The following is a 15,373-nucleotide window of genomic DNA, read 5'->3' as shown; positions in this document are numbered from 1 at the left end:
TGCAGATGATCTGGTGTTGATTGCGGAAAGTATGGATGGACTGAAGGAAAAGATGAACAAGTGGAAGGAATGTATGGAGACAAAAGGTCTGAAGGTGAATATCGGAAAGACAAAGGTGATGGCAAGTGGTAAAGCATGTGGTGAGGTGGAAAGAACTGGGAATTGGCCGTGTGCTGTGTGCAGGAAGGGTGTCGGAGTGAACTCCATTCAATGTACAATGTGTGCTGAGTGGGTTCATCAAAAATGTAGTGGTCTGAGAGGGTCATTTACCAGTGTGGCAGCTACATTCAAATGTAAGGTGTGCACAGAGGGAGCTGCAGATGGAGGAAATGTTGAGTTGGATCTTGGAGACGGCGTGAAGCTGGAAGGTGTGAAAACATTTTGCTACCTCGGAGACATGCTGAATGGAGAAGGTGGATCAGACTCGGCAACGGTTGCTCGAGTGAGATGTGCATGGAAGAAGTTTCGGGAACTGAGTGGCGTGCTGATGAGGAGGAGAGTGTCGCTGAAGCTGAAGGGAAAGGTGTATGCTGCATGTGTGAGAAGTGTTATGATTTATGGGAGCGAGACATGGGTAATGAACGTAGAGCAGCAACGAAGGCTGGAAAGGGTGGAAATGCGAATGGTTCGACGGATGTGCGGAGTATCGTTGAGAGAGAGGAAGACAAATGATGAATTGCGAAAGATGATGGGAATATTGCCTGTGGTTGATGCTGTGAAGAGGAACAGGTTGAGATGGTTTGGTCATGTATTGAGGAAGGATGAAAGTGACTGGTTGAGAAGAGTGATGGAAGTTAATGTAGAAGGAAGTAGAGGACGGGGAAGACCGAGAAAGACTTGGCTAAAGATGGTGGAAGAAGAAATGCGGGCAAGGGGGTTAACAAGGAGAGATGCAGAAAATAGGGCAAAATGGAGAAGATTGTCATGGGGACCGCAAGGCTAACCCCCGCTCTAGCAGGGAAAATGGCCTTAAAATGCATGTTGTTGTTGTATACTATCCAAGTCAAACTATCCTCTTCAACTAATGTATCAAACAAGACAGGTTACGCCGCTTGTAGACTTTCGGTCTTGTTTTTACAACACTGGGTTCCTACATGATCCTAAAACTCTTGAAAGTATAAGTTTTGTGTTTGTATTTTCAAAGTCTTGTAAGTCCTTGAAAAGGTTGTTCTTTACTCGAGGTCCTTAAATTCTTGTCAAAATTTAATGAAGACATAAAAGGTTACAACCCCAATGTGACAACGGCACTAAAAGCTACCCCAGCCGCACCGCATGTTCTTTTCATATGAGCACCAGGCACGAATCATCCCCCCCCCTTGACTAGACGGATTTCTGAGAAATGTGAATGTTAGGTGCATTTTTGGGTAAAAGTTGGGAACCTCACTTTTTAACATAATTAGGGCATGCTGAATCCGATTAACCGGGTTCCCAAGCCGAATTTTGAGTTTTTGACCTTCTAATTAGCATAAACAAAATTGCTGCCAAATTGCCATTTTTGGACTTTCCTTGAACAAGCATTTATATATCATGCATATACATGCAGCTCTTTTACTTTAACTTTCCAACTTTTACCCCAAAATGCACCTAGAAGCCTATACATGGCCTTTTTAAAATAAATTCGTCTGGTCTATATTATGGTTGGTGACATATTGAAAGAGACATTCAAACTGATATTGAAATTGGACACTATAAAATGGGAAATGGTTTTAAGAAGACAATGTTTCATACAACCATTTATTCTAAAATTAAGGGCACATGGCCATGAAGCACAAACATTCAGGAATGTCACACATGTTGTTTTGCCAAACTACATCAAATTCATACAAGTGGTCTGATCATCACTCTGTTGCTGACAGGCACACATTGATGTGCACCTCAACTCTGAATAGCGACATTTGCAGCGTCTAGTCTTGCATTGCTTCTGGCATGCACAACAAATCATCTCGAGGCAACTTTCTGGGATTGTACTCGGTGACATCAGAATAGGCTCTAGTCCTGAATCACCACGTTTCCATCCCATTTCCACAGGTGCAGGAAGGTCAGGTATGGCACAATGAGCATTTCTCCATACCATGGCTTGATGGTGTACTCGCATCAAATGGAAATGAAGAGCATCACTTGTCGGTGACATTGCTTCTGGTTTACCAGTCTTTGAGAAGAACATATGTCGTGCTGAATCAACAGAGGTTGTTCTGTGCACATTATATATTCTGCAGACTAACGCTTCTGCAGATTTGATTGTCTGCTCTGTGAGTTCACCAATGCCCAAGTTCTTCAGCAGTTTATTCCAAACTCAAAAACAACAACTCAATTTGGCTTGGGAACCAGGTTAATTAAATTCAGCATACCCTAATTATGTTAAAAAGTGAGGTTCCCAACTTTTACCCAAAAATGCACCGAGAAGCTTATACATGGCCTTTTTCCATAAATCCGTCTAGTCTACCCTTTCATGGCACCATCTCCCTGGCTTAATGGCCTGCTATGTCTATCTTCTATTACCAGACTCAGAAGCATAATGGTTAATGTCTGTTATATGGTCGGTGGTTCGATCCCTACACTGGAATGGCTGAATCGTGCCAAAGACTTTAAAAATGGTACGTGCTGCTTCCTTGTTGAAGCTCAGCATTTGAAATTATAGAACACGGATAAACCCTGTAGATGGGCATCCATGTGGAGGAGGAAATGTCTCTTTAATCGCCCTGCAGAGTGTCAAGAGAAAAGTTACATCACAAAAATTACGTCATGGTATGCAGAGTATTTTGTGAAGTTGTACTATATACCCCAAGCTCAGCGGCTGTATTTCTTAAGTCAATTCCGGTGATGTTTTTTGGGTGTGATTTGTGTTGCAACTCCTCCACAGCCTTTAATCCCTGTAGAAGATGAAAAAAGTCGAGACAACTTTAACCTAGCATGTGATACTTTCGGACTGAGGAGTGATTGTTTATTAAAAGTGCACAGAAATATTTTGGTTTTTTTGCCAATCATGGTGGCTTGAGTCGACATTTGTTTTATGTGCATTGGACGTGTCAATGTCAGGGAACTGAATTCAGTGAGCAGTGACTGAATAAAAAAATATAACCACCTTTAGAGGCCATTTTTCCCCGCAAGGCGGGGGTTGGCCTTTTTCGGGAACCGTGGTTGTTGTTGTTTTTTCGGTCCCCTTTTTGAAGCAATGTTTTACGGCCGGATGCCCTTCCTGACGCCAACCCTTTTTGCCGCCGTTAACGACAAACAGGGAATTACCAGTGAGCTGGTACTCAATTTGCCGACCTCGGAAGGATGACAGGCTGAGTCAACCCCCCTGGCGTTAATTCAGCGATTGACCGGGATTCGAACCCAGGATCCTAGGATCCTAAGCCGGCACCCTAGCCTCTAGCCCAACACCAGGTCAAGAGAAAAGTTACATCACAAAAATTACGTCATGGTATGCAGAGTATTTTGTGAAGTTGTACTATATACCCCAAGCTCAGCGGCTGTATTTCTTAAGTCAATTCCGGTGATGACTGAATAACAACCTGTATTCAGATTGTTTGGCTAAAAAACAGACTGGCACAAGGCACGTTGTTGAATATGTATGTTAACATTTGACGCGTCGAGCATCAGGCTTTGGATAGTCAAGGACAAGGGGAAAGAATGCGTGTTGGTCATTTTGAGATGCGTCAATACCATTGGCATTTCCACCTTTTTTCGGCAGGACAGCTTTCTAGCGAAGTCGGCATCGTCTTGTCTAGTCCTGACCCAGCTTCCACCAAAACGGCCAATCCTGGTTAGGTACTGTGATAGGCCACCGTTCACAGATTTCATTGACGTTGTAATAGCTGAGAAGCGGTCTGATTTTAAGCAGTGCAAACCTTTATAAAACTCAAATACACTCGAGGGAGGTGCTGACTCGCGCCATCGTTTCCTTTAAGTGCAATACCACACCAGAGGGTGTAACCTATACGGTCACATGGCTATGGTGAGAGGAAACATTGTCCTGTATTATTAGGTGTCCTGGAAAGTTGTCGATTTTTAAGCTGTGGAAACTGCTTAAAAAAACAACATAACTTTCCGGTACACATTAAATTTTGTATTGCTCCTTTTAAGCTCAAAATTGAGCGGGTCTGAGACTGATTTGATTGATTGATTGATCATATAAAAAACACGAAATTCATCTTCCCAATTATTTTCTGCAATGAACAATGAATCCACTCCATGTGGCAATTGAATACTTTTCAATTTATGGGGGTATTGAAGAAATGCCATTATGGAGTTAGGATTGTATTGGTAGGTTTAGCATGGACCGTGGACGCGAAGAAGAACCTCGATGTAATATGTGGGGAACCCGTTAAGTTAAGAGGGTTTGCATCTCGCCATAAGGGGCGTGGTTTTTGTGTTAACTAGATAGGGCTTAAGTATAATTCCCTGTATGTAACCGCCTCCTGTGATTTTCCCTAATGTTTGACATTCACTCGGCCAGCCATGAAATTGGCTCCATTAACTCACAACAATCGACGTGGTGCCAACGTCATGCGAACATCTCGAGAGACCACGCCCTGAGCGTCATTGGTCGAGGAGCCATGGAATGATCCAATAGCGCTTGGCGATAGGTCAAACGTTCATCAGAGAAGAAGCTTGAATAAGCTTGGAGAGGCTTTGAATAGGAGGAAGAAGAAGCTCCCTCTCTCTCTCTCTCTTTGTTCTTGGTTGCGTGAGGCAAACAGCTGCGTTTTCGTGCTTTGTGGAGTGAATTTCGGAGCCTTTGCGGACCTTTGGCATTATCAAGGAAGAGATTATTGCGGCCGTCGAAAGAGGAGCAATAAAGCGACGGTTCGGGGGGCTCCTAGCATTTCGGGCGGAGTGGAGAATGAAAGGAGACCGGCTGCACGGATTGCCCCACGTTCGTGGCACAGCAAAAGAGCGACTCTGCGCCATCTTGTTCGCGTCGACTCTAAGACTATTTGCAGACTTATGGGACCCGCTCAACGGCCACCAGGCGCCCGAACGTCCTCGTACGAACTCAAAGCTGAGTGCTGGCTGACTCTAAGCGTATTTTATTTTCTTTATCTTTCCCTGTGTATGTATTTGAGGCTGTGGGGGAGGATACTCGCCATAGAGAATTATAGTTTTACCTCGACCTTCATTTTAATTGGTTTGCAATTATTTTCATAAACCCATGATTTGTTGCATTTCCTTCGTCTTGTCGTCTGTGTTTGTGGGGATCTGATAACCCCCGTGTGTGGCTCGTTTCAAAGCACCATGTTTCAAAGCACAATATATCTAACTTGATCACTTTTCATAAAGAACTAGAACGGCACTCAGTAGAGAGCATACCTCAGCCTGGTGAACAGTTTACGTTTTGTATCTCAAAGTAGACCAGAAAATCACAATACAGAATTTATATAATGTAGAAACATTCTTCGATTCTTCCTTGTCAGACACAACCTGTCCAACAAGTTTCGTCCAAATCCATCCATCACTTTTTGAGATATCCTGCTATCTATAGTTTTTGCCATAGCTCCCAATGGTGAAGAATCGCTTAAATTCTAGTAACCGATTCCGGATCTTCACCAAACTCTAATCATTTCGTCCTTGTCACATACACTACATCTCTGCCAAATTTATTCCGAATCCGTCCACAACTTTTTGAGATATCTTGTTCACAAATGGACAAATGAAAAATCACTCATAGAATGACTCTTGGCAAAACAGAACAAAGTAGAATGGCACTCAAGTAGAGCATCCTTTTCTCCTCAAAAATAATGTGGTTGAATTCAGTGACCTGATATGCAAATCGTCTTCAAAGTTTAAGTTAGTCTGACGAAAATTGTCAATTTTAGAAATTCGGCTTATGTTGATCTTTTGGCCTATGTTGACATCAAAATAGTTGGTGGTTGGTTTCAGTAAGGTGATATGCAAATCGTATTCAAATTTCAAGTCAATCGGATGAAAATTGAGGATTTTAGAAACTTAAAAAAAGTGGTTGACCTTTGGCCATGTTGATCTCAAAAATAGTTGGTGGTTGAATTCAGTTCGCTGATATGACGACCCTTTTCAAATTTCGAGTCCATCGGATGAAAATTGAGGATTTTTGCAAATTGAAATGGTTGTTGACCTTTGGCCTATATTGCCCTTTTGGCCTATGCTGATCTCAAAAAATATTTGGTGGTTGAATTCATTTAGCTGATATGTAAATCACATTCAAATTTAAAGTGAATCGGATGAAAATTGAGGATTTTAGAAATATGAAATTATTTTTTGACCTTTGGCCTATTTTGACCTTTTGGCTTATGTTGATCTCAAAAATAGTTAGTGGTTGAATTCAGTTAGCCGATATGTAAATCCTATTCAAATTTCATGTCAATCGGATGCAAATTGAGGATTTTAGAAATTCGAAAAAAAGTAGTTGACCTTTGGCCTATGTTGACCTTTTGGCCGATGGTGATCTCAAAAATAGATGGTGGTTGAATTCAGTTTGCTGATATGAAAATCCTATTCAAATTTCAAGTTAATTGGATGAAAATTGAGGATTTTACATGTTTGAAAAAAAGTAGTTGACCTTTGGCCTATGTTGACCTTTTGGCCTATGCTGATCTCAAAAATAGTTGGTGGTTGAATTCAGTTAGCTGCTATGAAAATCCTATTCAAATTTCAAGTGAATCGGGTGAAAATTGAGGATTTTAGAAATGTGAAAAAGGTTGTTGACCTGTTGGCCTATGTTGACTTTTTGGCCTTTGTTGATCTCAAAAATAGTTGGTGGTTGAATTCAGTTGGCTGAAATGAAAATCCTATTCAAATTGCAAGTCAATTGGATGAAAATTGAGGATTTTAGAAATGAGAAGAAAGGTTGTTGACCTTTTGGCCTATGTTGATCTCGAAAATAGTTGGTGGTTGAATTTAGTTCGCTGATATAAAAATCCCATTTAAATTCCAAGTCAATCGGATGAAAATTGAGGATTTTAGAAATTTGAAATTGTTGTTGACCTTTGGCCTATGTTGACCTTTTGGCCAATGACGATCTTAAAAATAGTTGGTGGTTGAATTCAGTTAGCTGCTATGAAAATCCTATTTAAATTTCAAGTCAATCAGATGGAAATTGAGGATTGTAGAAATTCGAAAAAAAAGTGGTTGACCTTCAGTCTATGCTGACCTTTTGGCCTACCCCACTGTGAGGACTCAATCAAATATTCTCCCTTTGCCCTAATTGATATAAAAGAGGCAAAAACAGTGCGATCGAAAAAAGAATACTCGTGTCGGCCCGGGGTCCTTGTGCTGAGTGAGACGGAAGCCCCTCCTCAGTGAAAGACAAATGAAAGCCCGCTTGGAGTTTGCAAAAAAGCACCTAAAGGACTCTCAGACTGTGAGAAACAAGATTCTGTGTTCTGATGAATCCAAGATTGGACTGTTTGGCTTCCGTCTGGCCACTCTGCCATAAAGCCCAGATCGGTGGAGTGTTGCAGTGATGGTTGTCCTTCTGGAAGTTTCTCCCCTCTCCACACAGGATCTCTGGAGCTCAGCCTTAGTGACCATTGGGTTCTTGGTCACCTCTCTTACCAAGGCCCTTCTCCCCCGATTGCTCAGTTTGGCCGGGCGGCCAGCTCTAGGAAGAGTCCTGGTTGTTCCAAACTTCTTCCATTTAAGAATTATGGAGGCCACTGTGCTCTTGGGAACCTTCAATGCAGCAGAAAATTTTTTTGTAGGCTTCCCCAGATCTGTGCCTCGAGACAATCCTGTCTCTGAGCTCTGCAGGCAGTTCCTTCGACCTCATGGCTTGGTTTTTGCTCTGATATACATTGTCAGCTGTGAGACCTTATATAGACAGGTGTGTGCCTTTCCAAATCATGTCCAATCCATTGAATTTACCACAGGTGGACTCCAATCAAGATGTAGAAACATCTCAAAGATGATCAAGAGAAATGGGAGGGACCTGAGCTAAATTTCAAGTGTCATAGCAAAGGGTATGAATACTTACGTCAATGTGATATTTCAGTTTTTTCTTTTTAATAAATTTGCAAAACTTTCTAAAATCCTGTTTTCTCTTTGTCATTATGGGGTATTGAGTGTAGATTGATGAGGGAAAAAATGAATTTAAACGATTCAGCATAAGGCTGCAACATAACAAAATGTGAAAAAAGTGAAGGGGTCTGAATACTTTCTGAATGCACTGTATATACGTACCTGTCAGCAATGGGTGTGGCTGAAACGGTCGAATCAACTAATTAGAAGGATGTCCGTGTAGTGAAATTATACCGAAGTGAACCCAGGGAGTGCTCGCTTATCCCACTAAAAGGGGCGTCTATAAGACCCGGGACAACCGCGGCGCAAGGACACTCCAGCGTCACTTACTGTGACATAGTCCTGTAGTTTGAATGGTATGTACGCCCCTATATGCTGCGCCTGTTTTGTTTTACCTATTGATATCGGACATTGCCCATGTAATACTCTGATTCTAATGTCTGTTGCATGAATGTATTTTACAGGATGTTACTACAGATCTAAATTATATTAAACCTACCCAAGGGACAAGTCGTGTCTGTGCTTGATTTTCACGACATTTAATATCATTTAGATCGACGAAATGACTGAACACAAGATGATCATGGTACCGATTCTCGATGCCGACGCTCAAGCCGAGGGGTCGGGATCGGAGTTCACCCACTGGCTCAAAACGCTGGAGAATTACTTCGCCGCTCATGAAACAGAGCCCACCGCCGCGGTGAAGCTGTACGTGTTACAGTCGAAGGTCCATCACAGCGTTTACCGGAGCATTGCTCGATTTGAGACGTACGCTACGGCTCTGGCTGAGCTAAAGCGACTATACATAAAGAAACGGAGCGCCGTGCACGGCCGGCATCAACTCTCCCAGCGGCGACAACAACCATCGGAATCGATCGATCGCTATGCGCAGGAGCTGCGTTACCTATTGGCGGACTGCGTCCAAGAGGTACGGACCCATGAGCAAGTTCAGGATGACCTTCTCCGAGATTCTTTCGTCTCTGGAATTAATTCTGGAGTCTTGAGGCTCCGACTCTTGGAGACCGCGGAGCTGACATTTACGGAGGCATTACGGCTGGCACGCGTCTTTACAGATGCCCGTGAACAATCCACCGCTTATGACAACCCACGAGTCGTGGCGGGGACTTCTCAACTCGCGCGACCGGAGAGGGTTACCGCCGAGGATATGGGGGAGGACCCGACCACCACGGCCGAGTCTCTGGGTGCTCCTGAAGCGGACTCCGCTTCCGGCTGCTGCCGCTGCCCGGCCACGGCCTGACCGGTACGCAAAGTGTTATTTTTGTGGGAATCGGCAGCACCCTAGATCTGAATGCCCGGCTCGGGAGGCCATATGCCATCTGTGCTCCACCAAGGGCCATTTTGCAAAGGTCTGCAGGAAGGCCGCACGGGGCACGCACACCCGCGCGACCTTGAATGGGCTTATCGCTGAGCCAACAGATCGAGCACCGGACGGGGCGCCTCACTCGGCTTTGATGAGCAGACCTCCTTCTCGCGGGCCTCTGGCTGCACGCACGACCTTGGTGAGATACACCGGGCCGCCGAAACAAATGACGCGAACGCGACCGGCCGCGGAGCGACCGACCTTGACTGGCGTTCGAACGCCTCCTTCAAACAAGCGACATGCTCCTGCTTTGGAAACTCCTCTTGATGTGCGGCAAACGCAGCACGTGACTCGAGCACCATCTGACGGCGGCTCTTACGAATTACACGCACTCACTCCGGCATATGAAACTGCAGATGAGCCAACTATGCGCTTGTCACGAGGATCCTCCACGGGCTGCCCGAACGACCGGCAAACTGCAGCCGGCGTGGGAACGTCCTCTGACAGTGGGTATTACGAAACTGCAGATTATGAAACTGCAGATGAGCCAACTATGCGCTTGTCACGAGGATCCTCCACGGGCTGCCCGAACGACCGGCAAACTGCAGCCGGCGTGGGAACGTCCTCTGACAGTTGGTATTACGATTTATATGCTCCTGCTGAGGCCGAACCTGCCGACAATGCCCCGGGCTGCCCGAACGACCGGAAGATTGCAGTCGGAGTGGGATCCACTCGCGAGGCGCGATCTTCTCGCCCGGCCGGTACAATACCTGCCGGGTCTGCCGGCCTTGCGCAGGCCATCATTCCGCTCAAGGTCGCGGGCGTTTTTGCGCAAGCTTTGATTGACACGGGGTCTACGGATAGTTTTATCGATCAATGACTAGTGCATCAACATGGGTGGCCGGTTCTCGGGACAACACGACGGATCTTCATGGCCTCCCAAGGACTTCGGCTGAGCACAAAAGGGGCATGTCGATTGAAACTTGTGATAAAGGGACGCACGTGCCCAGACGTGTATCTCATGGTATTACCTGCTTTATGTGCCGACGTTCTGTTAGGACTTGATTTCCTTAAGCGACATGGACGTTTGGAAATAGACTTCGGTGGGCCGGACATGCTTGCTGTGTGCGCCCTCGGTCAGATGGACGTGGAGCCTCTCTCGCTGTTCCCCAACCTGACCACTGATTGTACCCCTGTAGCCGTAAAATCGCGGCGCTACTCTCGCGCAGACGCGCAATTCATTGCGGAAGAAACGGCCCAGCTCTTAAATGACGGTATTATAGAACCCAGTAGGTCGCCGTGGTGGGCCCAAGTCTTAGTGGTGCGAAGTGAGGCCCACCGCCGGCGCATGTTAATCGACTACTCACAGACGATTAATCGATTTACCCAGCTGGATGCCTACCCCTTACCGGGGATGGATGCCCTGGTACGCCAGGTGGCCCTGTATTCCGTTTATAGCACTCTCGATCTGCGTAGTGCGTATCATCAGGTCCCCATCTCTAGGGCTGATCGCGTCTTTACAGCCTTTGAATCGGGTCAGCGGTTGTACCAGTTCACTCGACTCCCTTTTGGGGTAACTAACGGGGTGCCTTGTTTTCAGAGGGCTATGGATGACCTCGTTGCGAAGGAGAACTTGACCGATGTCTTTGTCTATCTGGACAATCTTAGTTTGTGGGTATGACCAGGAGCATCACGACGCTAATCTGAAGCGCTTCCTCGAGGTCGCGCGGAAATATCGCCTAACCATGAATGCGGCTAAGTGTCGTTACTCTCTACGCACAGTAGATCTTTTGGGGTACACCGTGACCCATGGCTCTGTCTCTCTGGATAAGGAGCGTCTGCGACCTTTGCTCGATATGGCTCCGCCTAGCGATCGGGCTTCGCTGAAACGCGCTCTTGGGCTGTTCGCCCACTATTCAAAGTGGGTGCAAAATTTATCCGCGAAGCTCCGCCCCCTCGTGGCCTGCGACACGTTCCCCATGGGCCCGGCCGCCATGGCGGCCTTCGAGGGCCTTAAAGCCGACATCGCTGGCGCCGCTGTAGCGACGATTGACGAGAGTGCCTCTTTCGTCTTGGAAAGTGATGCCTCGGATCATGCGATAGCGGCGACTCTCTCCCAAGGGGGATGCCCTGTGGCTTTCTTTTTGCGGAGTCTCACCTCTGCCGAGCGGAGGCATTCGTCTGTCGAAAAGGAAGCGTACGCGATCGTCGAATCAATTCGGCGATGGCGGCCGTACCTGCTTGGGCGGTGTTTCCAAATCGTCACGGACCAACAAAGCGTTGCATTTATGTACGACACCTTACATGCTCAGCGCATTAAGAATGAGAAAATCACCCGTTGGCGTATCGAACTCGCCGACTTCTGCTACACCATCAAATACCGCCCGGGGAAGGATAACTTGGTCGCCGACGCCTTATCGAGGCCGGCCACTTGCGCGGGGGTTGTAACTTTGGAGGGACTGCGCGTTTTGCACGGCACTATGTGTCATCCCGGGGTGGCGCATTTCGCGCATTTTGTGCGTAGTGGTAATCTGCCGTACTCGATTGAGGACATCCGCCGAATCTGCCATGATTGCACTATCTTATGGTTAAACTGCCAAAATCAAGACTTTCTGCTCACCTTCACTCCTTCATTCCTCTTTTCTCCCGCCTCTGGAACAAACTCCCTCACTCTCTTCAATCCCACTCCACCCTCCAGGTCTTTAAAACAGCTGTTCACCACCATCTCTTATCCTCCCCCATCCAAAACCTTGATCTTTTCTACCCCCGCTAATTTCGGTCCCCTTGTGTTTTATACCTCTACCACCCCCCCCCTTCCCACGCCTCCCCCCCCCCCCCCCCAAGCCCTCTCCCTCCCACACTTCTCCCTGCTCTCAAATGTTGTGGTTGTGTGCTTCCTCTTCTCTCCCCATCTTGTCTTCCGCTCCCTCTTTTTGTATATTTTGTTTGTCTGGTTGATTTGTTTGTGAAATAAATGTTAGCTCTTTCACGAGCCTCGATTCAGTATACAAAAAAAAAAAAAAAAAAAAAAAAAAAAAAAAAAAAAAAAAAAAAAAAAAAAAAAAAAAAAAAAAAAAAAAAAAAATCTGTGCGGAGCTCAAACTGCGCTTTTACAACCCTCCTATGGGGACGATGGTTAGGGCTACTAGACCGTGGGAGCGCTTGGCGATGGACTTCAAAGGGCCGCTGCCGGTGTCGAGTAACTCTCGTTATCTGCTCGCTATCGTTGATGAGTATTCACGATTCCCCTTTGCTTATACGTGCGGGGATATGTCGGCTGCCACGGTTATCCGGTGCCTGCAGAATTTGTTTTCTATATTTGGGTATCCGGCCTACGTGCATACCGATCGGGGTGCGGTGTTCCTGTCTCAGGAGGTGAGGGGCTACTTGCTCCAGAATAATGTCGCTTCGAGCTACACCACCCCGTACCGGTCCCAGGTGAATGGGCAGATCGAACGCTTTAATGGGATTATATGGAGGGCCGTCATGCTAAGCCTCCGGACCCTCGGCCGAGGCCTCGATAAATGGGCGTGGTCGCTACCTGCAGCTCTAAACTCGATCCGGGCTCTCCTATGTACCGCCACCAACCAGACTCCTCACGAAAGACTGTTCCACCACCCTAGAAGCTCGGGTAGTATCCAATCTTTACCCAGCTGGCTCGCTGAGCCGGGGCCCGCCTATCTCAAACGAGCGGTTCGCGCTAGCAAGTACGACCCCCTTGTTGATAAGGTGCGGGTCCTCCAGGCTAATCCTGAGCATGCTCGTGTGTTAACGGCGGACGGCCGCGAGTCTACTGTCTCCGTACGCCATCTCGCCCCTTGTGGGGACGACGACAGGGATATCGACGAACCCATCTACGAGTCTATGGACTCTACCGAAGCTTCCTCTATGGAACTACTACCGTCACTTCCGTCGTCACCCACTCCCTTGCCAGAAGGTGCTGGGGCGTCCCCTCCGACACCCACCTCCGGCAGCTATTCCGACGCGGGGGACTCCGGGCTTGGGGACGCCGTACCCGGTAGTTTCCGAACACGAACTGGCAGGGTAGTTCGCCGCCCCGACCGCTACGGGTGGACCGACTGACGTGGACTGACGTGACCCTTTCGATTATTGCTGACGCTTGCTTGCAACCTGCCGAGCGGCAGTATAGTTCTAACGGCGGGGAGAATGTAGTGAAATTATACCGAAGGTGAACCCAGGGAGTGCTCGCTTATCCCACTAAAAGGGGCGTCTATAAGACCCGGGACAACCGCGGCGCAAGGACACTCCAGTGGCACTTACTGTGACATAGTCCTGTAGTTTGAATGGTATGTATGCCCCTATATGCTGCGCCTGTTTTGTTTTACCTATTGATATCGGACATTGCCCATGTAATACTCTGATTCTAATGTCTGTTGCATGAATGTATTTTACAGGATGTTACTACAGATCTAAATGATATTAAACCTACCCAAGGGACAAGTCGTGTCTGTGCTTGATTTTCACGACAGTCCGCATACTTTTGGCCATGTAGTGTATGTTCATACTATAACTGTAAACTGTGAAATAAAACTATCAATGAAAATTTACATTAAAACCTTAAACGTGTCTGTAAAATAAATAAATAAAAAGACCGAAATTTATATCCAGCAGCAGGTTAGTGATACTTGCATATAATCATAAAGCTTATATTTATTATGTACATACATTGAAGCACGGTTTGTTATTGCTTACATAATGTGTAAGCGTACTCCACTGGTGTATGTGTATATCTAAGGAAGACGCTTTATGAAAGTTTGACCAAAAGACTGGATTATTTTAATAAAGCTAAGGTACAAGCTATTCCTTACTGATTTGTACTGTTATTTCTGCATGTTCATGTGTTTTGGTGTGTTTTTTAACGTTTGGTAAAATAATTATGACATAAAATGTTAAAAAATTGACGATTCATTTTTTTTTTGGCCTCGGAGTGTACTATCCCATCACGGTGATAGCAGATGTGCCACTATTTCATCTTAAAATTATTTGATTTTGGTCTGATGCCCTTCACTCCTGTCTCATCCTATCGCTCACATTCTCACCCTATCACTCCAGAAGTATCATGAAATGAACTTGCCTATCTTTTCTATTGTGAGCCACGGAAAGAGGTTCATTTTATTGAACGCTGTGGCCTCATAATAATGAACCATGACCTCTCCTGCATCGACCATGTCATCGATCATGACCACATCAAGCTGGCCTCAATAGTCAGCCGCAAACTGTACATTTTCCGTAGTCTGAAGTCTCTCTTCATAAAAATTAGAGATACTCAGTCTACCATCGATTGTCCATAGCTGAATGGAGTCCTGCTCTCCCCTATGGGCTGGTGCTCCACCATCTCATCTGTCCTAGAATCTATGGAATCTGAAGCTCTCCACACTTGAACTCTCCCGTTCCCTGCTTTTGAGCACATAATCTCCAGTCTAGCTTCCTTTGCTATCTTGACCCTTTGGCTCTCCCCAGAAACTCTAAGCTACACAAAGCTGAATCTCTGAGTTTTGTTTTACGCCCACAATGCAGACAGGTTGGCGGCCTCTGTCTTCTCCTTTCTGTTCTTGCACGCTCACACCGCCTTTTCCATTCTTTGGCTCCGATGATGCACACATTCTGCCAGTAACACTTCTGGTTAAACTTCCAAAAATACAGGCTGCTTCACATCTCAACTGTTTTTATCCTCACTTCACTTGTTTATGGAATTGCTTTGCGGGTGCTGTTTTTTTCCCACTCTTCCATCCAGGCCTTCAAGTAGGCTATGCACCACCATCTCATGTCAAATTCTGGGTCCTTACTCACAACCCTTATTACCTCCATTTAACTTTTCTAGCACAACCCTCTTAATTGCAGGTTACAGTATTTCTTATCCATCCCGGTGTGCGCCCCGATTTAGAATAGGTACACCATATCGCTGCACAATGTAAGAGGCGACTAAGGGTTGGTGTCAGGAAAGGCATCCGGCCATAAAAAAAATTGCCTCAAACAGGGAACCATGATTGTCATGGGGCCCGCAAGGCTAACCCCTGCTCTAGTGGGGGAAAATGG

At 46.2% G+C, this 15,373-nt stretch overlaps 1 protein-coding gene across 17 annotated transcripts in view; it reads left to right on the top strand.

Moving 5' to 3' along the window:
• The window catches only part of USP48 (ubiquitin specific peptidase 48), a 250,247-nt gene that overhangs the window by 42,073 nt on the left and 192,801 nt on the right, over positions 1–15,373 (top strand). The window lies entirely within an intron of this gene.

Source organism: Myxine glutinosa, chromosome 11, assembly GCF_964187855.1.
Source record: "Myxine glutinosa chromosome 11, kmMyxGlut1.1, whole genome shotgun sequence".
NCBI lineage: Eukaryota > Metazoa > Chordata > Myxini > Myxiniformes > Myxinidae > Myxine > Myxine glutinosa.
Note: the sequence above shows the minus strand (reverse complement) of the source record. Positions and strands in the feature narration are given on the sequence as shown.